The sequence below is a fragment of the Oncorhynchus keta genome, chromosome 34 (assembly GCF_023373465.1).
Source record: "Oncorhynchus keta strain PuntledgeMale-10-30-2019 chromosome 34, Oket_V2, whole genome shotgun sequence".
Lineage (NCBI taxonomy): Eukaryota > Metazoa > Chordata > Actinopteri > Salmoniformes > Salmonidae > Oncorhynchus > Oncorhynchus keta.
The window spans coordinates 57,347,990-57,373,643 of NC_068454.1; the positions used below are offsets into that span (position 1 = coordinate 57,347,990).

At 42.1% G+C, this 25,654-nt stretch overlaps 1 protein-coding gene across 1 annotated transcript in view; it reads left to right on the forward strand.

Moving 5' to 3' along the window:
* Nucleotides 1–6,414: 6,414 nt before the first annotated feature.
* LOC118367351 (protein eva-1 homolog B-like) overlaps nt 6,415–25,654 on the forward strand; it is a 45,275-nt gene continuing 26,035 nt past the window's right edge. Inside the window, exon 1 of the mRNA XM_035750717.2 lies at nt 6,415–6,566. The gene's annotated coding sequence lies outside the window, so the exon portion shown is untranslated. The remainder of the gene's footprint in view (nt 6,567–25,654) is intronic.

A 25,654-nucleotide genomic window follows, 5' to 3' on the forward strand; every position in this document is an offset into this window, starting at 1 on the left:
TGTGGACGGCTGTGTTTGTTGGTTTCCTCGGCTGTAGTGAGGCACGCATCCATCCAGACTTGGGTTCGAATACTATTTGAAATCATTTCAAATACTTTACCCGTGCTTGATTCAAATTGCCTTTTTGCAAAGGAACCAATAGAAGTGTCCCAAATGTGCAAACACGTCTACCTGGCACAGGCTAAAACCAACGGTCAATAGTATTTTATCCCAGATCTGGTCCTGTGAGATGATTGTTTCTCTCTGTGGCTTTGGCAAGGCATGCGTCTATTCCTTTATACAGTTTATAATCTGTATTGGGGTATTCCTTTATACAGTCTACAGTCTAAACCGGCATCCTTATTATTTATACAACCCCCATCTGATGCATTTGGTTGCCTTTGGTTAACATTTTACCTCTTCATCTCTTTCCCGGAACAGACACGAGAAGCTCACAACAGAAAGAATTAAGAGCTTGTAATTATAGCTCACATCTGTGGGATAGTTCACAGAGGCACAGAGGTCCACGGGCTGTGAGTCTGTAAGTTCTCTGTCTGCGTATATACAGTACAGTGTCTACAGGACTGGGTGAGGCAGTTATGTGTTTTTATAGGGAGGATGATGTTTGTAAGGACTTGAAACTTGCTGGGGCTCCAGGAAGTACAATATATCATTGGAGCATGGACACGTTCGTGAGGGGACCATGTGGATTTATCTAGCACCCGATTGGCAGATTTGGTCCCAAGGGAGTGCTCATTGGTTGGGGTGGGGTATTGGCAGGGTGAAATGGGAGGGGTGACAAAATAACTAGGTGGCTAGATGTTTGTAAAGCTACAGTAGTCTGCTGGTTAATGAACTTCTTACATTTTTGTGTGTGTGAGTGTTATCCCAAGTCAAGAGAAATCTGTTTGACTATTAGTCTCATATCACAAGGCCTTTTCCGATCCTTCAGGCCCAAGACACAAATGTAACAATATTGGCCATTTGCACGAGTTAAAGTGTTGCTTTGATTGGCCAAGTTTCTTTTATTGGCCTTGCTACACGAGGGGTTTTCTCTTCCTGAGGCTTTTAGCTTTTTACTAATAAACAAGCATTAGCCCTCATAAGCCATTAGTGTTTCGTGATGAGAACGCCTTGACCAAAAGACACCCTGTTCTAAATGAGCTCTATCAGCAAGGAAATCCTCCTTTGACAAACAAGGACGTTTGCCCACAGGTGAACGAAACTAACAGATTGCACAAGGTTTCACAGCCTTAAAGGCTTACTCTGATATTTATAGCCATGTTTTTTAAACAATTGAATGAATGATACCCATTGATTATCATGTACGTATAAATGCCTCATGATCTTAAATCATAATCCCACTATAACATTTAACAGGGTATAGTGTTAAGAAAAACACCAATTATTTTGTGGTAATTCTTTTTTTAACATCCTCCTTTTTCTTACTTTGCCATAGACCAGGAATAGCTGGGAATAACTGGGAATTCAAAACATGCTTTGACTTGGTTTCCTGTTGGCAGGAACGCTTGTATACGTGTAAACCAAATTGCAGCCCGGAGTGCCACAAGGCACCCGCATGCCTTTCCTGGGGTTCCTGTCTGAGTGGAGGCAGTAGAGTAGAGGGACTCAGACTTGGTGACTCATTTACTGTATAGGACATCAACTAAGAGGAGGGGGCTTGGGGGATGACTTCGCCCGGAGCTGTATCCACTACTTCCACATTATTTTCCTAGACAACCTACTCTGCATTTTCCAAGTGGAAGAAAGTTATAGAACCTTTTCAAAATTCTTAGGGCAACATACACTGAGAATACAAAACATTAAGAACTCCTGTTCTTTCCATGACATATACTGACCAGTTGAATCCAGGTGAAAGCTACGATCCCTTATTGATGTCACTTGTTAAATCCACTTCAATCAGTGTAGATGAAGGGGAGGAGATGGGTTAAAGAATCATTTTTAAGCATTGAGATAATGGAGACATGGATTTTGTATGTGTGCCATTCAGAGGGTGAATGTGAAAGACAAAGGATTGAAGTGCCATTTAATGTGGTATGGTAGTAGGTGCTAGGAGCACCGGTTTGTGTCAAGAACTGCAACACTGCTGGGTTTTTCATGCTCAACAGTTCCCCGTGTGTATCAAGAATGGTCCACAACCCAAAGGTCATCCAGCCAACTTGACACAACTGTGGTAAGCATTGGAGTCAACATGGGCCAGCAGCCCTGTGGAACGCTTTCGACGCCATGTTGAGTCCATGCCACGACGAATTGAGGGCGTTCAACTCAATATTAGAAAGGTATTCCTAATGTTTGACATTTCTCATGCTCATTCAATTTGGTTGGGAATCATTGCATCACAGCTATATTCAAACCAATATTCAAACCACTGGGAAAGACATTCTGGTGTGTCCTTGGCAGTAAAATGTCTGTAATTTTCTCACTGAAAAATAAAACTCCATTCTAGGGTTGGGTTTCAGAAGACTGAGGCAAGTTTTCCTCTTACTTTTTACCTGGGCTTTGCTCCATTCATATTTCATTTGATCTTAACAAACTCCCTAGTCCCTGCCAATTTTTATTTAACTAGGCAAGTCCGTTAAGGACAAATTCTTATTTACAATGACGGCCTAGGAACAGTGGGTTTAACTGCCTTGTTCAGGGGCAGAACGACAGATATTTACCTTGTCAGCTTGGGGATTCGATCTAGCAACTTTTCAGTTACTAGCCCAACGCTCTAACCACTAGGCTACCTGCTGCCCCAATGACAAGCCCCAATGACAAGCATACCCACAATAACCCACAATAACCCATAAAATAGAGAGATTTTCACTCTGTGTTGTTTTGTCTTGGATTTGACCCATCCCCGTAGTTTTTTTATTTGCAGTATTACAGCCTTGTTGTAAACAGAATGGATGATTTAACACATAATAGATTATTTAACACAGACTTCTTTCTTTCACTTTGTCATACAGGCCAGTAATATTGAGTGAATGCAATCTTGTTGATCCCTTTGTATTTTTAAGTATTGTGGTGGCAGCATCATGTTATGGGCATGCTTGTCACCGGCAGAGACTGGGGAGTTTGTTGAGATCAAAACAAATATGAAAGAAGCAAAGCCCAGGTAAAAAGTATTCTGTAAACCTAACCCTGGCATATGGTTATATTTTTCAATTACACACATTTTTATGCAAAAGACACACCAAAATTGCTTTCCAAGTTGGGTTGAGTGTTCCTGAGTGGTCTAGTCTCAGTCCTGACTTAAAACTGCTTTTTAAAAAAATCGGAGACTAAGTTAAAATTTCACTGTCCATCAAAAAAAAAACTTCCAAATTTACTGAGCCTGGGCATTTTTGACAAAAACTATGGATACATATACAGTGGGGCAACAAAGTATTTAGTCAGCCACCAATTGTGCAAGTTCTCTCACTTAAAAAGATGAGACAGGCCTGTAATTTTCATCATAGGTACACTTCAACTATGAAAAATGAGGAAAGAAAATCCAGAAAATCACATTGTAGGATTTTTTATGAATTTATTTGCAAATGATGGTGGAAAATAAGTATTTGGTCAATAACAAAACTTTACCTCAATACTTTGTTATATACCCTTTGTTGGTAATGACAGAGGTCAAACGTTTTCTGTAAGTCTTCACAAAGTTTTTTACACACTGTTGCTGGTATTTTGGCCCATTCCTCCATGCAGATCTCCCCGTTGCCGGGCGGTGTGTTTGGGATCATTGTCATGCTGAAAGACCCAGCCACGTTTCATCTTCAATGCCCTTGCTGATGGAAGGAGGTTTTCACTCAAAATCTCACGATACATGGCCCCATTCATTTTTTCCTTTACACGGATCAGTCGTCCTGGTCCCTTTGCAGAAAAACAGCCCCAAAGCATGATGTTTCCACCCCGACGCTTCACAGTAGGTATGGTGTTCTTTGGATGCAACTCAGCATTCTTTGTCCTCCAAACACGACGAGTTGAGTTTTAGCAAAAATTTATATTTTGGTTTCATCTGACCATATGACATTCTCCCAATCTTCTTCTGGATCATCCAAATGCTCTCTAGCAAACTTCAGACGGGCCTGGACATGTACTGGCTTAAGCAGGGGCACACGTCTGGCACTGCAGGATATGAGTCCCTGGCGGCGTAGTGTGTTACTGATGGTAGGCTTTGTTACTTTGGTCCCAGCTCTCTGCAGGTCATTCACTAGGTCCCCCGTGTGGTCCTGGGATTTTTGCTCACCGTTCTTGTAATCATTTTGACCCCACGGGGTGAGATCTTGCGTGGAGACCCAGATCGAGGGAGATTATCAGTGGTCTTGTATGTCTTCCATTTCCTAATAATTGCTCCCAAAGTGGATTTCTTCAAACCAAGCTGCTTACCTATTGCAGATTCAGTCTTCCCAGCCTGGTGCAGGTCTACAATTTTGTTTCTGGTGTCCTTTGACAGCTCTTTGGTCTTGGCCATAGTGGAGTTTGGAGTGTGACTGTTTGAGGTTGTGGACAGGTGTATTTTATATTGATAACAAGTTCAAACAGGTGCCATTAATACAGGTAACGAGTGGAGGACAGAGGAGCCTCTTAAAGAAGAAGTTACAGGTCTGTGAGAGCCAGAAATCTTGCTTGTTTGTAGGTGACCAAATACTTATTTTCCACCATAATTTGCAAATAAATTCATTAAAAATCCTACAATGTGATTTTCTGGAATTTTTTTCTTCTCATTTTGTCTGTCATAGTTGAAGTGTACCTATGATGAAAATTACAGGCCTCTCATCTTTTTAAGTGGGAGAACTTGCACAATTGGTGGCTGACTAAATACTTTTTTGCCCCCATATGTTGCCCTAAGAGTTGTTGAGTTGCTAGAATCTTAATGAAAATGATAACACATCTGTAATGGCTGCCAAAGGTACTTCCTATTTATATCCGCATCCGCATCCGCACAGAAATGAAATGAGTATAATATTTAATATAATATAATATAAGCTAGAGACTTCAGGTTTTTGCATGGGTTAAGTCTCAATCCACTCCATCCGCCATTGTCGGCCATTTGGTTCTGCGGTGGAAAACAGCTGACATACAGCAGAGTTTGTGAGATGAGGAGACATCCCGGAAACAGGTCTTCTCATGAAAACATCTGTAAAGTCTGAACAGTTTGAGATAGTAACTATTTTGATTCTATATTCCCAGGCTAATGATCTGTCATGTCCCTGTCTTGTAAAATTAAGTGAGTTAAATGGTCAAGGCGCCAGAGTTCAAAACACAGGTCAACACAGGCATGTGAGGCCTGGTCTCTCCCTCTCCCTCGTCTCTCCCACTCTCTCTCCAACTCCCTCCCTGTCTTTCTCTCCCCATCTCTCTCTCTCTCTGTCTCCATCTCTGCCTCTTTATCTGTTCCCCTTGTGAGTTGAACACAGAGATTCATCGTAGTCTCTTTTTTTAAATGGGAAAGAACGCATCTGTCAAGACTTTTGAGGGTCGAAGAGGAGGCAAGTATGAAAGTTCAGGGAGATGGTTTGGGGAGGAAGAGGTCGGACTGAGGCCAAAGTAGCAGAATGTTTTAGGTGGGGCAACTACAGACGAACTCTGTCATTATGAAGTCGCCAGTGTGGGGTAGGGGGAGGGAGGGTAGGACAGTTAACTGGCTCCAGCTTGCAGGCCTGGTGCTTTATCAAACCCAAACCACCACGCTTGCCATTTTTAGTGTTAACCTCAAACAATACATTTGGTATACAAGTATTATTGGACATGTTTATTCTTATATGTTCTATCATTTTTTACATCTCATAAAAAAGACAATACGGTGGAACCTTTCATATTGGTCAATTACAAGATATCTGTGAAAAGACCAATCTTACGTGGTAGTTACATCTTCTCCTGCTCCTCCCCTCCAGCATACGACCTCGCCAGAACACTAACCACCGGTCCTGGGATTCATTGTGAAGCACACCTGGCACTCATTATTACGCACACCTGTTAATCATTAGAATTCACACCTGGACTTCATTACCCTCATCATTTCCTCCCCTTTATATGTCACTTTCTTATGTTTTCTCACCAGTTGGTGTTCTGCTTGTTTACCGGCGTATAGCCACATGGAACTGTCTCGTTTCTGGTTATACTGTTTTATTAAACGTTTCGCCTGCACCTGCTTCCCGACTTCATCAGGAACTTCAGCGCAGTCGCCGCTCCTCTTAACTCCCTCCTCAAGGGTGGGCCTTGTAGGCTGGTGTGGTCTCCAGCAGCCGATGAGGCCTTTCGTCTCCTCAAGGGGCGTTTCACCTCCTCCTCCTCCTTGCTAAAACACCCAGATCTCACGCTACCTTTTGAGGTAGACGTATCTGAGGTGGGCGTGGGGGCAGATTGTCACAAAGAAAGGGTAACCCATTGAAATTGTATCCTTGTGCTTTTTTTTCTCCAATAAACTGTCTTCCGCAGAGAGGAATTACGACATCGGCGATCAGGAGCTCCTGGCGGTGAAGTTGGCATTCGAGGAGTGGCTGGAGGGCGCCAAGGAACCATTTGTTTTTCTCACCGACCATCGGAACCTATATATCAACAGCGACGAGACTGAATCTGCTCCAAACCAGGTGGGCACTTTTCTTCACCAGGTTAGGCTTCATGCTGACCTATCGCCCATGTTCTAAAACATCAAGGCCGATGCTCCCATCCTCCTGTGTCGCGGGTCCAGTGGTTTGGGACATAGATGTGGACATCTGCCAAGCTCTAGAGAGGAAGTCCGCACCCCGGAATAGTCATCCTGAGTGCATCTATGTTCCCAAAGGGTTAAAGGGATCGGCTGCTGACCTGTGCACACAGCCGTCTTCGCTGGACATTCAAGTATTTCTCGCACCATCCACTCCATCGCTGAGAAGTACTGGTGGCCCACCTTGGTGCAGGATGTCACTCGGTATGTCAACTCCTGTTCCGTATGTGCTCAAACCAAGTTTCCCCAGAATGCTCCAGCAGGGAAGCTCCTGCCACTTCCCGTGCCTCAGCGACCTTGGTCACATCTATCCATTGACTTTGTAACCAGTCTTCCCCCCTCTGATGGTTTCACCACCAATCTGGTGGTAGTGGATAGATTTTCCAAGTCCTGTCGCTTAATCCCTCTTCCTGGTCTCTCCACTGCTCTCCCGGTCGCTGAGGCATTCTTCCAGAAGGTGTTCCGGCATTATGACGGAGGACAGCGTCTACAACCGTGACCCCAAATTCACATCACAAGTTTGGAGGGCCTTCTTGGAGAAGCTTGGGGTCACGGTCAGCCTCACTTATGGGTATCGACCTCAGTCCAATGGGGGATCTACAAATGAAACTGCCTATTTCTCAGGCCCAGAATCTAGAATATGCATATAATTGTCAGATTAGGATAGACAACACTCTAAAGTTTCCAAAACTGTCAAAATATTGTCTGAGTATAACAGAACTGATATTGGATGTGAAACCCTGGGGAAAATCCAACCAGGAAGTGCTGTTTTTCCTGAAAGCTCTCAACCCTTTTTCATCCAAACATGTTTCCTTTCCTTTTGATATGGCTTCCACATGGTGTGAACAGTCTTTAGACATAGTTTCAGCCTTTTTTCAGAAAAATGAGTGAAACATCCCATCGCATCAGTGGATGGCTGGGTGCCAGCAGCGTTTTGCATGCACCAACAGAGTGGACCAGACATTTTCTTTCTCTCTCTCTCTCTCCTGTAGAAGAAGCTATCGTCTGGTTGAAATATTATCGACTATATATTGTAAAAACAACCTGAGGATTGATTATAAAAAAAATGTTTTACATGTTTCTACGAACTTTACGGATAATATTTGACATTTTCGTCTGCCCCGTCATGACCGCTCGAGCCTGTAGATTACTGAACGTAACGCGCCAACCAAATGGAGGTGTTTTGGATATAAAAATAATCTTTATGGAATAAAAGGAACATTTATTGTGTAACTGGGAGTCTCGTGAGGGAAAACATCTGAAGATCATCAAAGGTATGCGATTCATTTTATTACTTGTGACCAATCTACTTTGCTGCTAGAGGTGTGTAATGTTTTGTCTGCTGAGAGATGTCCTTAAATAAACGCTTGGTATGCTTTCGCCTAAAAGCTTTTTTTGAAATCTGACACGCCAGGTGGATTAACAACAAGCTAAGCTGTGTTTTGCTATATCACACTTGAGATTTTATGAAAACAAAATATTTGTAGTAATTTAATTTGAATTTGGCGCTCTGCAATTCAGCGGATGTTGACAAATGATCCCGCTAACGGGATGGGTGCGTCAAGAAGTTAACTAACCTTCAAACAAGCTTCAATGCCATACAACACTCCTTCCGTGGCCTCCAACTACTCTTAAATGCTAGTAAAACTAAATGCATGCTCTTATCTCAGCTCACTTGTCACTATAGCAATACTCACCCGTAGCACACGCTCCAGCAGGTATGTCTCACTGGTCATCCCCCAAAGCCAACGCCTATTTGGCCGCCTTTCCTTCCAGTTCTCTGCTGCCAATGACTGGAACGAATTGCAAAAATCGCTGAAGTTGGAGACTTATATCTCCCTCACTAACTTTAAGCATCAGCTCTCAGGGCAGCTTATCGATCGCATGCACCTGTACACAGCCCATCTATAAATAGCCCATCCAACTACCTACCTCTTCCCCACATTGTTTTTATTTACTTTTTTTGCTCTTTTGCACATCAGTATTTCTACTTGAACATCTATCACTCCAGTGTTAATTCACTAAATTGTAATTACTTCGCTACTATGGCCTATTTATTGCCTACCTTCTTACTCAATTTGCACACACTGTATATATATTTTTTTCTATTTTGTTATTGACTACTTTTGTTCATCCCACGTGTGTCGTTGTTTTATTGTCTCTTTGCTTTATCTTGGCCAGGTTGCAGTTGTAAATAAGAACTTGTTCTGAACTGGCCTACCTGGTTAAATAATGGTGAAATAAAAAAAATTATGTAATTAATAAGCTTATTGGAGTACCAATTTCTTTGTTAACCGCTCAACACAGAATAGCCGTATGTGCACACTATTGATGTAACTTTAGTTGTTCTACAATGGGCTATATGTTTACATTTGTTATACATTGTAAGGCAGCATGATGAAAGGCATGAGCTTTTTTTTTCGTGCTGGCTGTAAATGCTCCAATTTGTCTCTCATTCACAATTTGACCAGCATTTGATAATGCCTCGAATTTCACAGTGGCATCCCCTTTGTGGCCGTAAAGCACCCTAAAAAAATCCATGCCTTTTTCAGCCCAGAGTGCTGCATTGTGCCCTTCTCCCTGAGTGTGTTGCGGATTGCTTCTCCCACTCCCACATGGGCTACAAGTTAATTAAGACAGATATATCGGGCACGCAACAATATGCACCTCCAATTCCAAGGTGCATATTGGAGGAACTGACCACGTTTACTTTTCGTCAGTTAACAAGATGAGTAGGCCCAACAAAAGCACTATGTCTACTGTCCCCCATAGTACAAAAGTCAACCTATAAATTCTAAACAGTCTGGGACAGTTGAGGAATGCGGTAGATCCCAAATGAATACAACCACTAGCATCAAAAAACATGTTTAAACAATGTGGCGGAAGGCTATTTCTTCACATTATAAAATGATCTTTCCCAAACTTGAAATTCACGCGCTGCTTATATATATATATGCCAGTTAGACTTTACACCCCTTAATTAATGTGATTCATTTAAAAAAAAAAAAGTTATTTGGCCATGTTAGTTGTGACACAAACCTTATTATTAACATATAGGCCTATGGTCTAGGCTCAATGAGATGTGCGACTAGTCACAAAAGGCATTGTTTCTTATGCTGGGCATCATTCATTTTCAGTGAAAATATATCATAAAGTGATAGGCTAATATTGTCACCCATCAGACTATTCTTGATTTAATCTTGTGTTAACATATACTAATTATTATGTTACAATTGATTTGACTTAGAATGGACCATTGTCCTGCACCTGTATCGAAACAGGGGCAGCAGGAAAGAATACATGTCATCTATACACTTAAATATCGAATGAAGGACACTTTTCCCTGTGATGTATTTTCATGTCTGCCAGGTAGCCTATACTCCTGTTGCAAATATAAGCAATTTGCGTAATGTTAGGAACGTTGAGAAATCAATATAGTAGGCCTAGCCCTAGCCTATAGAAAGCTGATGGGATCATCCTCTTTTTATTAACGGCCATCACTCTTTCTCCCGCAACTGCATAGCCTATAGAAATGTTGCGCAACATGAGCTCATGGGCTCTCATGAAGTGTTTGATTCGATTTGTTTAATAAATGTGCATTGTCAGAGTGATTAGAGGGACAATAGACTGTGAGTACCAGGCAGTTAGCAAGTTTGATAGGCTACTAATTACCAGCAGCATCAGAGCTTGGAGAAGCCTAATTACTTGGCTAAACTTTGATGTGAAATTTGACTGCCTTCATGATTGACTAAACGTCATGTGGAATTTGACTGCCTTCATGACTCGTTACCGGCAGTGTGGCGGTAATACGGTCACCACAACAGCCCTAAACAGGATACAAGAAATGTACAAAACAGAAAACAAATACTCGGGAATTTGTAACATTTAGCCATTACTCACACAGACAGAATACAGCACATACAAGATTTTACATTTCCTTCTTTTAGTCACAATCTTTTGATACTAGAATTATCAAGAAAGCAATTAAGTATCAAGTTATCCCAGACAGAGAACTAATAACTTAAGAATGTATGTTTTTGGTTACTTTCTTCAGTGTATTTTAAATTAGCCATTTGTACATGACATGTAAACAGATACAGAGACACCTTTGACCAATAAAGACTTCTTGTCTCACTCTAGCTGGTCTCTCTCCCTAGTCTGGGTGTTGAAACTATTCTGCAACTGGTCTCTCTGCCTAGTCTGGGTATTGAGTCTATTCTGCAACTGGTCTCTGTGGTCCTGATATTGAGACTATTCTGCAACTGGTCTCTCTGCCTAGTCTGGGTATTGAGTATATTCTGCAACTGGTCTCTTACTGTGGTCCTGATATTGAGACTATTCTGAAACTGGTCTCTCTGCCTAGTCTGGGTATTGAGTATATTCTGCAACTGGTCTCTTACTGTGGTCCTGATATTGAGACTATTCAGCAACTGGTCTCTCTCCCGAGTCCTTGAGTTGAGGCTATTCTGTAGTTGGTCTCCCTCATGGTCCTGTTATTTAGACTATTCTGTAGCTGGTCTCTCTTTCTAGTTTTAGTGGTGAGATTATTCTGCAACTCGTCTCTCTCCTTAGTCCGGGGCTGTCATACTAGTATTTGATTGATCTCTCTCTGTGGTCCTTGAGTTGAAACTATTCTGTAACTGGTCCCTCTCTGTAGTCCTGGTACTTAGACTATTCTGTTGCTGGTCTCTCTCCCTACTTCTTGTGTTGAGACTATTCTGTATCTGGTTTCTCTTTTTAGTCAGATTGTTCTAACTGGTCTGTTACTGGTCTCTCTCTTTAGTCATGGTGTTCTAATCGGTCTCTAGCTGGGTTACACCTTTTGTCAGGTTGGCATTTTTGGTCCGTAGCTGGTCTCTCTTTAGTCAGGCTGTGATAACTGGTCTGTAGCTGGTCTCGCTCTTTAGTCAGTTTATTATAACTGGTCGGTTGCCGCTCTCCTTTAGTCAGAATGCTGCAACTGGCCTTTTGATCTCTCTCGGTTGATTCGTGATGTCCAATGACTCCTTCTGTAAAAGTTACATGTGTTTGATTAACTTTTCGCTATCACACCACTGAAGATTACAAAAGTGTCAGTCAACATTCTAAACTTACAGTAGACACACAGGCCTATGATCCCAGCCAGTAGGAAAACACACAGCAGCCCCAGCCCCAACAACTCTTTCATCACTTTCTCAATTGATCATTAAAAATAACATGTACCACAGTACTCTCACCTGTTATTAAAAGTGTGTGTGTGTATGGATTTGCAGTGATACCTGAACATTTAAAACCAACTTCATACTTTTTTCTGGGCTTGATGACATGTTGTCATCAATATCCATCATCTTCCCGAGTGGCGCAGCGGTCTAAGGCACTGCGTTTCACTTCTAGAGGCATCACTACCCTCCCTATGGGAGTCCCATAGGGTGGTGCACAATTGGCCCAGAGTTGTCCGGGTTTGGCTGGTGTAGGCCGACATAGTAGATAAGAATTTGTTCTTAACTGACTTGCATAGTTAAGTGAAGATCTGCATTGCTGTTGTTAGATTCTTCACATTCAATTCCACCTGAATTCGCAAACATTTCTCTGTTAACACTCAAATGTTATACTTCAATGCACAACACAAGCTCCAGACTCCCCGATTTCAAACTTCTAAACAGCCAAATATGAACTAGTACTGGGATTGAACTGGAGCTGTTTGAAGCCGTAGCTCACGATTTACTCCTTCCTCAAGCCCATCCACAACACCCTAGGTTGCTGTGAAAAACAGCCACTTACCGATTTGACAGTTTAACGCAGTTACACCTCTGACATTGTCAAAAACTAAAATATGCTATGCATTTTATTGGTTACCTCGGGCTAAGGTGGATCTGATTGAATCTAGGCCTAACTCAAATACTCAAGTGAGCTTGACTTAGCTTACCCAGTACAAAGGACCTAATGTGATAGTTTGCACTTTTGAGACTGTGCTGAACAAGTACTCCTATTAGGTCAAATATTCATATTTAAAACATTAAATTCTGTTACGTACGCCGTCGGAACCAAAGTGTACATCTTTCTTTATTTTAGATGAACACCAAAAAACAACAAAAGATAAACAGGCTGCCTAAGTATGATTCCCAATCAGAGACAACAATAGACAGCTGCCTCTGATTGGGAACCATACCCGGCCAACAAAGAAATAGAAAACTGGAATACCCCAAAACTAGAATCACACCCTGACCTAACCAAATAGAGAAATTAACAGGCTCTCTAAGGTCAGGGCATGACAAATTCTATATTATGTGGTGTGTAAAATTGCTGAGGAATTGTTTTTATTTAATACATTTTAGAATAAGGCTGTAACATAACAAAATGTGGAAAAAGTGAAGGGGTCTGAATACTTTCCGAAGGCACTGTATATTTTGACAGTGTACTGTATTCATATGGCTCCGGACCAGGGACAGGCAGCATTTTCACTTACCAGACATCTGAGAAATTTACTGGACCATCCATTGAGTGCTTAATCTGATTAGGACGTGGTTCTCAGAATGACAGAAATCACATTTAGATTATAGCATTCATCCTAACAGAACATGCAAGTGAGGATGCAATGAAGTGCGTCCTTCTTACTGAATTTCGATGTGCACTTTGAAAATGTTAGACTACATTTACTTTTCCTAAGCCAACAAGGCAGGCTAGTGATTCTGCTGTTCGTTACCAATGTCAATATACTATTTCTCATAGTAGAACAGTTGAACTATTCTATTGTTCAGCTTGTTGAGAAAGGAACATCCTATTTCAAACAGACCCTGGGACAATTGTGGGACGTAGATCCCAAATTCATACAACCAGTGGGCCTAGGCTACATTTAAAAAAAGCAACGAGTCTGATGCAACAGACCAGAACGTTTAGCTTAAAATTATAAGCTTAGCAATGCGCACAAGGCCATAGGCTACGCAAAAATGTTGGTTTCATAATACAATTAATGGAAAACACCATAGTCAAAGTGACAGATGAAAATGTCCTTTAGAAATTTAGAGAGGGGAAATCTAATAATGCAACAACTATGGGTTGCTAATATGACTAATAGGATTGTGCATTTGGCTACCGGACAATGAAAGAAGGTTGAAAACCAATAGAACATGAGAGAAATAGGCTACTGGTTTCAATAGCAATTGGAAGTCTTTAGAAAATATTTGCCTCCACGGATACTTTGCCAAGGCACCTTTGAAGCGAGGTAAAACATACCTCGTAATAGGTAGTAAAACATTCAGGATTCAAATATGTTTTCAAAATGCATGCTGCCTCCAGCTCATTGCAAAGTAGTGTGTGACACACTGAAGTCTGCCATCAAATCAATTTATATAGCCCTTCTTACATCATCTGATATCTCAAAGTGCTGTACAGAAACCCAGCTTAAAACCCCAAACAGCAAGCAATGCAGGTGTAGAAGCACGGTGGCTAGGAAAAACTCCCAAGAAAGGCCAAAACCTAGGAAGAAACCTAGACAGGAACCAGGCTTTGAGGGGTGGCCAGTCCTCTTCTGGCTGTGCCGGGTGGAGATTATAACAAAACATGGCCAAGATGTTCAAATGTTCCTAAATGACCAGCATGGTCAAATAATAATAATCACAGTAGTTGTTGAGGGTGCAGCAAGTCAGCACCTCAGGAGTAAATGTCAGTTGGCTTTTCATAGCCGATCATTAAGAGTATCTCTACCGCTCCTGCTGTCTCTAGAGAGTTGAAAACAGCAGGTCTGGGACAGGTAGCACGTCCGGTGAACAGGTCAGGGTTCCATAGCCGCAGGCAGAACAGTTGAAACTGAAGCAGCAGCACGGCTAGGTGGACTGGGGACAGCAAGGAGTCATCATGCCAGGTAGTCCCGAGGCATGGTCCTAGGGCTCAGGTCCTCCGGAAGAGAGAATTAGAGAGAGCATACTTAAATTCACACAGTTCACCGGATAAGACAGGAGAAGTACTCCAGATAAAACAAACTGACCCTAGCCCCCCGACACATAAACTACTGCAGCAGAAATACTGGAGGCTGAGACAGGCGGGGTCAGGAGACACTGTGGCCCCATCTGATGATACCCCCAGACAGGGCCAAACAGGCAGGATATAACCCCACCCTCTTTGCCAAAGCACAGCCCCCACACCACAAGAGGAATACCTTCAACCACCAACTTACCATCCTGAGACAAGGCCGAGTATAGCCCACAAAGATCTCCGCCACGGCACAACCCAAGCGGGGGTGCCAACCCAGACAGGAAGATCACTTCAGTGACTCAACCCACTCAAGTGACGCACCCCTCCTAGGGACCGCATGGAAGAGCACCAGTAAGCCAGTGACTCAGCCCCTGTAATAGGGTTAGAGGCAGAGAATCCCAGTGGAGAGAGGGTCCCCCTCTAAGCATCTACTGCAATGTAGGGTTATGTTTGTCTGGTCATTGTTATAAATATTGTTTAAGTAGACAGTTTAATATTGATGTGAAAACAAATGTTGACTGGTTCCCGGCCAGGCAGAGACAGCAAGGGCGGTTCGTTGCTCCAGAGCCTTTCTGTTCACCTTCACACTCCTGGGCCAGACTACACTCAATCATAGGACCCACTGAAGAGATGAGTCTTCAGTAAAGAATTAAAGGTTGAGACCGAGTCTGCGTCTCTCACATGGGTGGGCAGACCATTCCATAAAAATGGAGCTCTATAGGAGAAAGCCCTGCCTCCAGCTGTTTGCTTAGAAATTCTAGAGACAATTAGGAGGCCTGCGTCTTGTGACCGTAGCGTACGTGTAGGTATGTACGGCAGGACCAAATCAGAGAGATAGGTAGGAGCAAGCCCATGTAATGCTCTGTAGGTTAGCATTAAAACCTTTAAATCAGTCCTTGCCTTAACAGGAAGCCAGTGTTGGGAGGCGAGCGAGGCTGGAGTAATATGATAACATTTCTTGGTTCTAGTCAGGATTCTAGCAGCCGTATTTCGCACTAACTGAAGTTTATTTAGTGCTTTATCTGGGTAGCCGGAAAGTAGAGCATTGCAGTAGTCTAACCTAGAAGTAACAAAAGCATGGATTCATATTTCTGCATCATTTTTGGACAGAAAGTTTCTGATTTTTGCAATGTTACGTAGATGGAAAAAAGCTGTCCTTGAAACAGTCTTGATATGTTCATCAAAAGAGAGATCAAGGTCCAGAGTAACGCCAAGGTCCTTCACAGTTTTATTTGAGACGACTGTACAACCATCAAGATTAATTGTCAGATTCAACAGAAGATCTCTTTGTTTCTTGGGACCTAGAACAAGCATCTCTGTTTTGTCCGAGTTTAAAAGTAGAAAGTTTGCAGGACGTAGGTTTAACTACTTTTAATGAACATGTACTTCAGCTAGAAAACTCCATGTTTAGCCATGCAAGGCATTCTTTAACCCTTCTCCTCCCGCATAGCCTGCTGGGTAACGTAGTCTAAATGTTATTAAAAAATAACAACACATAACAACATCTTCTTTCCTTTAAAAGAAAACTACATTTCTATGTAACTACACATGTCACATCACATTTGTTTACTCAACCAGCTATAACATGCAATTTTCAATAACACACGTCTTTCCCCAAATTGTTTTTCCTTCAAAATAAATTTTTTTTTTCAACTAAACATGGTCTGTCCAACAAAACTCAATTGTGGCCCTATAACTTTTCAAATTAACAAAAAATTCAGTCCAGGTGCCCCTTTTTTAAATATTTTTTTTAGCAATTCTCAATAAGCCATGCAGGGGCTCTGACAGTCCTTTTTGGTCGTTCTGCTGAAGTGCTTCCTGAAATAGTTGGACAGCATTCATTGTCAGTGTTCTGACTCAATTGTCCATTTCTAAAGGCATTTGACGCTTCAGCAGTATCCTCCTGATGATCCTCAGTCCCTTGAGTGAATGACTGAAGCCTTAGATCCACTCTGTTTCGTCTCAGTTGTGATCCATGCTTTGTTTGGATCTCATAGGATCGCGGTGCAACTTCTCTCTGCACACACCCGTGCTGCATACAGGTTCCTGTAGTGATGTCTCAGAGTCGTACATGGTCTCCAGGTTTCAGTTCAGGTAAGTGTCTTGCACTTTTGTCGTGTTGCTGTTTTGTTTGTCTTTCTGTTTGCGAGTTTGACTTTGAGCACCTCTGGGTGTTAGCAAGTCCTCATGGATTGGTAGGTTGGTTCTGATGTGAAGTCCCATCAACATTTGTGCAGGTGAAAGTCCATTCTGCAGTGGTGCGCTGCGGTAGATCATCAGATTTTTCAGGAAATCCTCCTTTCCATCTTGTGCCTTTTTCATCAGACCTCTGACAATTTTGACTGAACTCTCTGCCAAGCCATTGGACCTTGGGTAGTTGGGGCTGGAGGTGTTGTGTCGGAATCCCCAGTCGTTAGCGAACAATCGGAATTCGGAACTTGAGAACTGCGGGCCTTTGTCCGAGTACAGTTCAGACACAACCACGTGTCTTGCAAAGACTGATTTCGGGTAGGTGATTACAGCTTTGCTGGAGGTAGTTTGCAGTGTTGCTACTTCAGGGTAGTTTGAGTAGAAGTCGGTAACAACAATGTGACTTTTGCCATTGCAGTCGAAAAGGTCAACTCCAACTTTGTAGTAGGGTCTGCTGGGTATTGGATGAGGCATTAGCTGCTCTGCTTACTGCTTTGGCCTGTAGGTCAAACACAGTTCACATGAAGCAGTGGTCTGGCTGATTTCCTGGTTCATTCTTGGCCAGTACATTACTTCTCGTGCTCGTCGTATGCATTCTTCCTCCAGTGGCCCTCGTGTATTTTCTGTAGCATTTCTTTGCGTAGTGTCATGGGAATGACAATCTTGTTGCCTTTGAACACTATGTCATCCACAACGATGAGCTCTGTTCTGCACATCCAGTAATCCTGTAATCTCCTTGGCCAGTTGTTTTTCTGTGCAGGCCACCCTATCAGTGTTGTTTCTTTCAACTCTGTCATTGTTTGGTCAGCTTCAGTCTCTCTTTTGATCTGCTCCATTCTCTCAGAAGACACAGGAAGTGATGCTACGATCATGTCGACGTAGGCCTGAATCTCAGTGTTTTTCTGTGTGTCGAAGCTCTCCTTCTTGTCGACTGCTTGAGAAAGAGTGTCGGCGGCGAACATGAACTTTCCCGGGGTATAGATCATCTTCACATCATACTTTTGCAGTCTGATCAACATTCTCTGGATTCTCATTGGACAATCATTCAGTGGCTTACACATGATTGACACCAATGGTTTGTGTGGTCGGTTTCTACTTTGAAGTCTCGTCCGTAGACGTATTGGTGAAACCTTTCACATGCGTATGTGCTTGCCAGTAGTTCTTTCTAATATTTGTGCATACCTTGTCTCTGGGCCTGTCAAGGCTCTGGACGCATAAGCGACGGGTTGCCATGTGTCGTCATGCTGTTCCAGAAGAACTGCTCCCAGGCCAAACTGTGACGCGTCTGCAGAAATCCTTGAGCTTTTCTCTGGATCATAGAACCTGATCAATAGAACCACTGGCTCTTCTGTGATTGTCTTCTTTAGGTTTTGGAAGCAGTTTTCCTGTTCATGGGACCATTCCCATTCATTTTCCTGTTCCAGAAGACATCTGAGTGGGGCGGACTGTGCTGACAGTTGAGGTATGAACTTTGCAAGGTAGGTGATCATGCCCATGAACGTCTCACATCGTCCTAGTTCTTCAGGTGCTCCATGTTGTTGATGGCTGATGTTTTCTTCGGGTCTGGTTTGACTCCGTCCTCTGAAAGTACGTCTCCCACGAAGGTGTTTTCACACCAAACTCTCATTTGTCCTTGTTTAGTTTTAGGTTTACTTTCCGTGGCAGGTCCAGCACTTATCTCACTCTCGCATCGTGTTCTTCTTTTGTGGACCCCCAGATGATGATGTCATCCATCATAGTCTCCACTCCTGGAATGTGCTTGAAGATCATGTGGATTGTCTTATGGTAGACCTCTGGCACTGAGAGAATCCCATACGGTAGACAAAGAAATCTGTACCTGCCCTCAGGTGTGTTGAATGTGCATAGCTTTGAGCTTGCATCATCTAGCTTCATTTGCCAGAATCCTGATGAGGCAACAAGCTTACTGAACCACTTTGCACCAGCAAACTGCAACATTATCTCTTCTCTGGTTGGCAACTTGAAATGCTCTCTCTTGAATGCTTTGTTGAGATCTCTCAGGTCTAGACGTATCCTGAGATCTCTGTTCTTTTTCACCAAAATAACCAGTGAACTTACCCGGTCTGTAGGTTCATCCATTTTTGTGATGACGTCCATCTTTTCCATGCGTCCGAGTTCCTCTTTGAGCTTTTTCCTCAGAGCAAATGGAACTTTTCCGCATGCATGCACAACAGGAGTAATTTTGTAATCAGTACATATTTTGTGTTTTCCTGGTAAACATCCAAGACCCTCGAACACATCCTCATACTCAGCCAGTTGTGATTCTTGGTCATTTTCAGTCTGTGATGTCACTACATACACTCTTTTCAACAAATCGAGCTTTTCACATGCATTGATTCCTAGAATAGGCTGTACACTCTTTTCCACAATCAGCAGCTGTGCTCTGAACTGTTTTCCTTTGTGCTGTAAAGTTACTATGCAGCTACCTTTTGACTGGTACGTTCTCCCCAGTATAACCAGTAACCCTCATTTTCACCGGGTTTATTTTGCTCTTCACCTTCAGTGTTTTGTAGTCATCCAGCGATAACAGGTTTACCTGTGCTCCAGTATCAAGCTTGAATAGTATTATAGTTTCCTTCACAGTCAATGGCACAATCCATTCAGCATTTACTGCAATGCATATTTCCACAGAATCAACAAAGAATTCTTCCATCTCCTCGACTGTGTGAACCTTTTTCTTTGTAGCCTCAGCTTTGCAGCATTTTGAGAAATGATTATTTTTCCCACAGTTGTTACACGATTTGCCATATGCATTTTTTTGGCTTGTGGATAAATCCACATTTTCCACATGTAATGTTATGAGTTCTCTCTTTTGCTTGTTTTTGTTTTGTAAGGCGTTGTGTGTATTGCTCCTCTCTTTCTATTGCATACACGGATGTCTCTTCCCTGCACAGATCTTTAGCTTGTGCTCTGGTGGTTTCAGCTGCTTGACACATATTCACTGCTTTGTCCAAAGTTAAATCTTTCTCACGCAGCAATCTCCCTTGAGTCCATTATCAAGTATGCCACAGACTATCCTGTCTTTCACTAGTGAGTCTTTCAGATTTTCAAATTCACACGTTTTGCTCAGTGTGTTCAGCTCAGCCAAATACTGGTCAAAACTGATTCCATGTTTCTGATCATGTGAGAAAAACGTGTACCTCTCAAACGTGACGTTCTGGCTTGGTACAAAGTACTCCTCAAATTTAGCCATTAGCACCGTCAATGTCAAGTTTGCCTCATCTTGCCTCATCTTGCTGAAAGCTATTGTAAATGTCCAATGCATCCTCTCCAATAACATGCAGAAAAATGGAAGCTTTCAATTTGTCATCATCTCCCCCTGCACCACTGGCTGCTAGGTAGATATTGAATCTCTGCTTGAAACGTTTCCAATTGTCAGCTAAATTGCCTTTTAACTGCATAGGAGTAGGAGGACTAAACCTATCCATGACGGAGAACAGGAAGTGTCAATTTCACTTACTTCAGTATGCTGTTCATCAACTCGCGGCTCGTTGCCCTCGCTCTTGCAAGCTAGCATCTTCGACTACTCATGTCACTTGACTTGTAGTAGAATGTTCCATTTTTGTCGTGGAAATTTGCAGAGTTACTCCTTTCTTTTCTCTGTCTCGTCATAGCGCCTACCAATCTGACACCAAGTTATGTTTGTTCCTTATACAATGACAAACTGGGGCGTAGGTTTAACTACTTTTAATGAACATATACTTCAGCTAGAAAACTCCATGTTTAGCCATGCAAGGCATTCTTTAACCCTCCGCCTCCCGCATAGCCTGCTGGGTAACGTAGTCTAAATGTTATTAACACATAACAACACAACATCCAGTTCCTTATGTCTGAAACACAGGCTTCTAGTGAGGGCAATTTTGGGGCTTCACCATGTTTCATTGAAATGTTCAGCTGTGTGTCATCTGCAGGGAAAGTTTACATTTATGTTTTTCGAATGACATCCCCAAGAGGTAAAATACAGTATATAGTGAAAACAATAGTGGTCCTAAAACGGAACCTTAGGGAACACCAACATTTACAGTTGATTTGTCAGAGGACAAACCATTCACAGAGACAAACTGATAGATTTTCGACAGATAAGATCTAAACCAGGCCAGAACTTGTCCGTGTAGACCAATTTGGGTTTCCAATCTCTTCAAAAGAATGTGGTGATCGATGGTATCAAAAGCAGCACGAAGGTCTAGGAGCACGAGGACAGATGCAGAGCCTCGGTCTGACGCCATTAAAAGGTCATTTACCACCTCCACAAGTGCAGTCTCAGTGATATGATGGGGTCTAAAACCAAACTGAAGCATTTCGTATACATTGTTTGTCTTCAGGAAGGAAGTGAGTTGCAACAGCTTTTCCTACAATTTTTGAGAGTAATGGAAGATTCGATAAAGGTTTTTTATATTTTCTGGGTCAAGGTTTGGCTTTTTCAAGAGAGGCTTTATTACTGCCACTTTTAGTGAGTTTGGTACACATCCGGTGGATAGAGAGCCGTTTATTATGTTCAACATAGGAGGGTCAAGCACAGGAAGCAGCTCTTTCAGTAGTTCAGTTGGAATAGGGTCCAGTATGCAGCTTGAAGGTTTAGAGGCCATGATTATTTTCATTATTGTGTCAAGAGGTATAGTACTAAAACAATTGAGCGTCTCTCTTGATCCTAGGTCCTGGCAGAGTTGTGCAGACTCAGGACAACTGAGCTTTGGAGGAATACGCAGAATCAAAGAGGAGTCCGTGATTTGCTTTCTAATGATCATGATCTTTTCCTCAAAGAAGTTCATGAATTTATGACTGCTGAAGTGAAAGCCATCCTCTCTTGGGGAATGCTGCTTTTCAGTTAGCTTTGTGACAGTATCAAAAATAAATTTCAGACTGTTCTTATTTTCCTCAATTAAGTTGAAAAAATGGGATGATTGAGCAGCAGTGAGGGCTCTTCAATACTGCACGGTACTGTCTTTCCAAGCTAGTCGGAAGACTTCCAGTTTGGTGTGGAACCATTTCCGTTCCAATTTTCTGGAAGCTTGCTTCAGAGCTTGGGTATTTTCTGTATACCAGGGAGCTAGTTTCTTATGACAAATGTTTTTAGTTTTTAGGGGTGCAACTGCATCTTGGGTATTGCGCAAGGTTAAATTGAGTTTCTGAGTTGGTGGTTAACTGATTTTTGTCCTCTGACGTACTTGGGTAGGCAGAGGGAGTCTGGAAGGGCCTCAAGGAATCTTTGGGTTGTCTGAGAATTTATAGCATGATTTTTGATACTCCTTGGTTGGGGTCTGAGCAGATTATTTGTTGCGATTGCAAACGTAATAAAATGGTGGTCCGATAGTCCAGGATTATGAGGAAAAACATTAAGGTCCAGAGTATGACCTTGACAGTGAGTAGGTCCAGACACATGTTGGACAAAACCCACTGAGTCGATGATGGCTCCGAAAGCCTTTTGGAGTGGGTCTGTGGACTTTTCCATGTGAATATTAAAATCCCCAAACGTTAGAATATTATCTGCTATGACTACAAGGTCCGATAGGAATTCAGGGAACTCAGTGAGGAACGCTGTATATGGCCCAGGAGGCCTGTAATCAGTAGCTATAAAAAGTGATTGAGTAGGTTGCATAGATTTCACGACTAGAAGCTCAAAAGATGAAAACATTTTTTTTTTTGTAAATTGAAATGTGCTATCGTAAATGCAACACCTCCGCCTTTGATGGATGCACGGGGGATATGGTCACTAGTGTAACCAGGAGGTGAGGCCTCATTTAACACCGTAAATTCATCAGGCTTAAGCCATGTTTCAGTCAGGCCAATCACATCAAGATTATGATCAGTGATTCGTTCATTGACTATAACTGCCTTTGAAGTGAGGGATCTAACATTAAGTAGCCCTATTCTCTTTCAATAATGGCAGGAATGGAGGAGGTCTTTATCCTAGTGAGATTGCTAAGGCGAACACCTCCATGTTAAGTTTTGCCCAACCTAGGTCGAGGCACAGACACAGTCTCAATGGGGATAGCTGAGCTGACTACACTGACTGTGCTTGTGGCAGACTCCACTAAGCTGGCAGGCTGGCTAACAGCCTGCTGCCTGGCCTGCACCCTATTTCATTGTGGCTCTAGAGGAGTTAGAGCCCTGCTGTGTTGGTAGATAAGATGAGAGCATCCCTCCAGCTAGGATGGAGTCCTTCACTCCTCAGCTAGGATGGAGTCCTGTTTGTCATGTTTGTGGGTGAGTCCCAGAAAGAGGGCCAATTATCTACAAATTCTATTTGAGGGGCAGAAAACAGTTTTCAACCAGCGATTGAGTTGTGAGACTTTGCTGTAGAGCTCATCACTCCCCCTAACTGGGAGGGGGCCAGAGACAATTACTTGATGCCGACACGGCGGCTGCTATACAGTTATAGGCATACAGAAGGAGGCAAATTCGTTAAAAAACATTTTTTTTGTAAAGATAAGCATTATATTGTTAGATTATAGGCGTAAACCTGGTAGGCCTAAAACATTGTTCCTCAAGTTTAACTGTCAGAGTCAGTTGGAGTGCCAGTGTGCACTGCTTTCATATCATAGACATGCAGTATAACAGGCTAATGGCCACACCCACTAAACCTTCACAAAGGTTTTTCAACGTTATTAAGGTAATATCAAAAGTATATCAATCCATTGTTTATAGGGAAAATACGAGCAGGATATTATATCTAAGCAACCAGAACATTACAGTTGGAACTTCATTTGGCCAAGGAAAATGGCTCAACATAATGAAATAAAACACTTGCGAACTGGTTTTGAACAGGCTACAATATATTGCAGCAATTACCAATAAAGGCTAGTGCCTACCGTACCCAACACATGACAACAATAGGCTAATGATATTTATTTTACGACAGGCCTACTTAAAACCTATCCTAAACTAAATACAGAACACACAATTCAAAAGACAGATCCAAACATAATTTAGCCAAAGAAAATGTCGCAGCAGAATGAAACAAGGCATGTTTTACAATAAATAGGCCTACAATAATAACCATGATATACAATAATAATAATAATGATAAAACAAATTATTATAAATACTAAGAAAAAATCATTCCGTTCCAAAACTGCATCCTACCTGAATAGTGAATTGCGCAGTAGCTTGCGTTCGGCCATATGTGTGGTATTAAGAAAGATTCTGTTAATGTCTTCTATCATGTAAATGACATAGAGTGCATGAATTGTGTTTATAAAAGGCCCATTTGTTCCTTACCCTGCTTTTAAAAAATCGCTGAAAATCCCCATGCATGGAAATCCCCATGCATGGAAATCCCAAAAATGTGTGTGCTCAGATAGAATGTCATTATAGATTCATGCAATGCATTACTAATTTAAAAAAAAAATTTTTTAATTGTCCTCCTGTCTAGCACCCCTAACTCACAGCGATGCACTCTTCCCACAGCTATGCAAAGGACCGCATGTTATGTCAACATCAGCATCTCATTTCAATTTTTGTCCCAAAGAGTTATGAGCTAATATAGCACTGGCTGGTAGGTTCAGATATAAGGTAACACATGTGGTTAACTCTGGGTTTTCCAGAAAATAGTTGAAAACAGAAAGTCTGTGTAACTAAAGTTTAATCAAGCTCAAGTCAAACGGAATGTTCAAGTTGCACAATACTGCACAGAAGTGTTTCATATCCCTCCCTCTCTTAAGCACAAATGCTACAGGGGTAAAAGTTACACTTTCAGTGAAAACGAATGGTTCAGCTACTTCAAAATTCCAACCGCATCGAAGACTTGGAAGGCTGAATGACAACATGTAATACCTTCCGTTTAAGCCCTGTCAACTGCCATTTTATAACAATGTTAAGTGTTTCAAACATGGTTCCGAACGTTCTAACCCTGTCCGTGTCCCGGCCTACAGTAAATCAGTAACTAGTTGTTGAACTCCTTTCAGGAAGTGGGTTCTAGAATGGTTTTAATCAACAACCGTGTGACCGAACGGCCAATGACAGGCATAGCTAGTAGCATCACAGTGATTCAGCATACAACATTAATCTTATCCCCATTTACTTTATTAACATCTGAAACCAAGTTTATTTTCAACACTTTCAAACGGGTTATTTAGACACCAGTTCAGTGAGTTCATTCAAAACAACACAGAAAAGTATACAATGACAAGGGAGTTATTTAAAAACGACATGGACAAGTGTGGAATGGCATTTAATGTCATTTTAACAACAAACCCAGAGTGGTTTTTAACTCTTGCGCTTTTACTGTGAATCCTTCACTGTTTCAATCTGTTTTCTTTCATTTGGTGCCTAATGAACATGACATAGTATCCCTGAGTGGAATTCCATTCTGCAGGCATAATAAATGTTTTTGCCTTGTGAGTGTTTGAAGCCGGTCCCCATTAAATATTGATAACGGCACATACAGGGGTCCAAACCCACTGCCTCAAGGCTGACCAGGGAAGTAGTCCCATCACACTATTTCCTCACAACACACAACACACACACACACACGCACACTGAACTATTTTTGTATGCAAATCTAGGTCTTTGGAAAACAACATTTTGACCATATGCAGGTATATGTTTCAAATTGTCATGAGTTTAGTCCCTCCACAAAAAAAGACGAGTGATGACTGAGTTGTGTCCAGTCTCTTGAGTTCATTCTGTAGAAAATAAATAGAACATACGCATGACAATGCATTATGACGGCTTTTAGGGACCATTTCACCCCACAAAGAATACATGTCATGCCAACAATCCACTCTGTTGAAAGAAACAGTTAATACCAACTAGTCTAACATTAGCGTATCATCTGGACAAGCTGAAGCACAGGATTGTGAGGAGTGCTTCCAA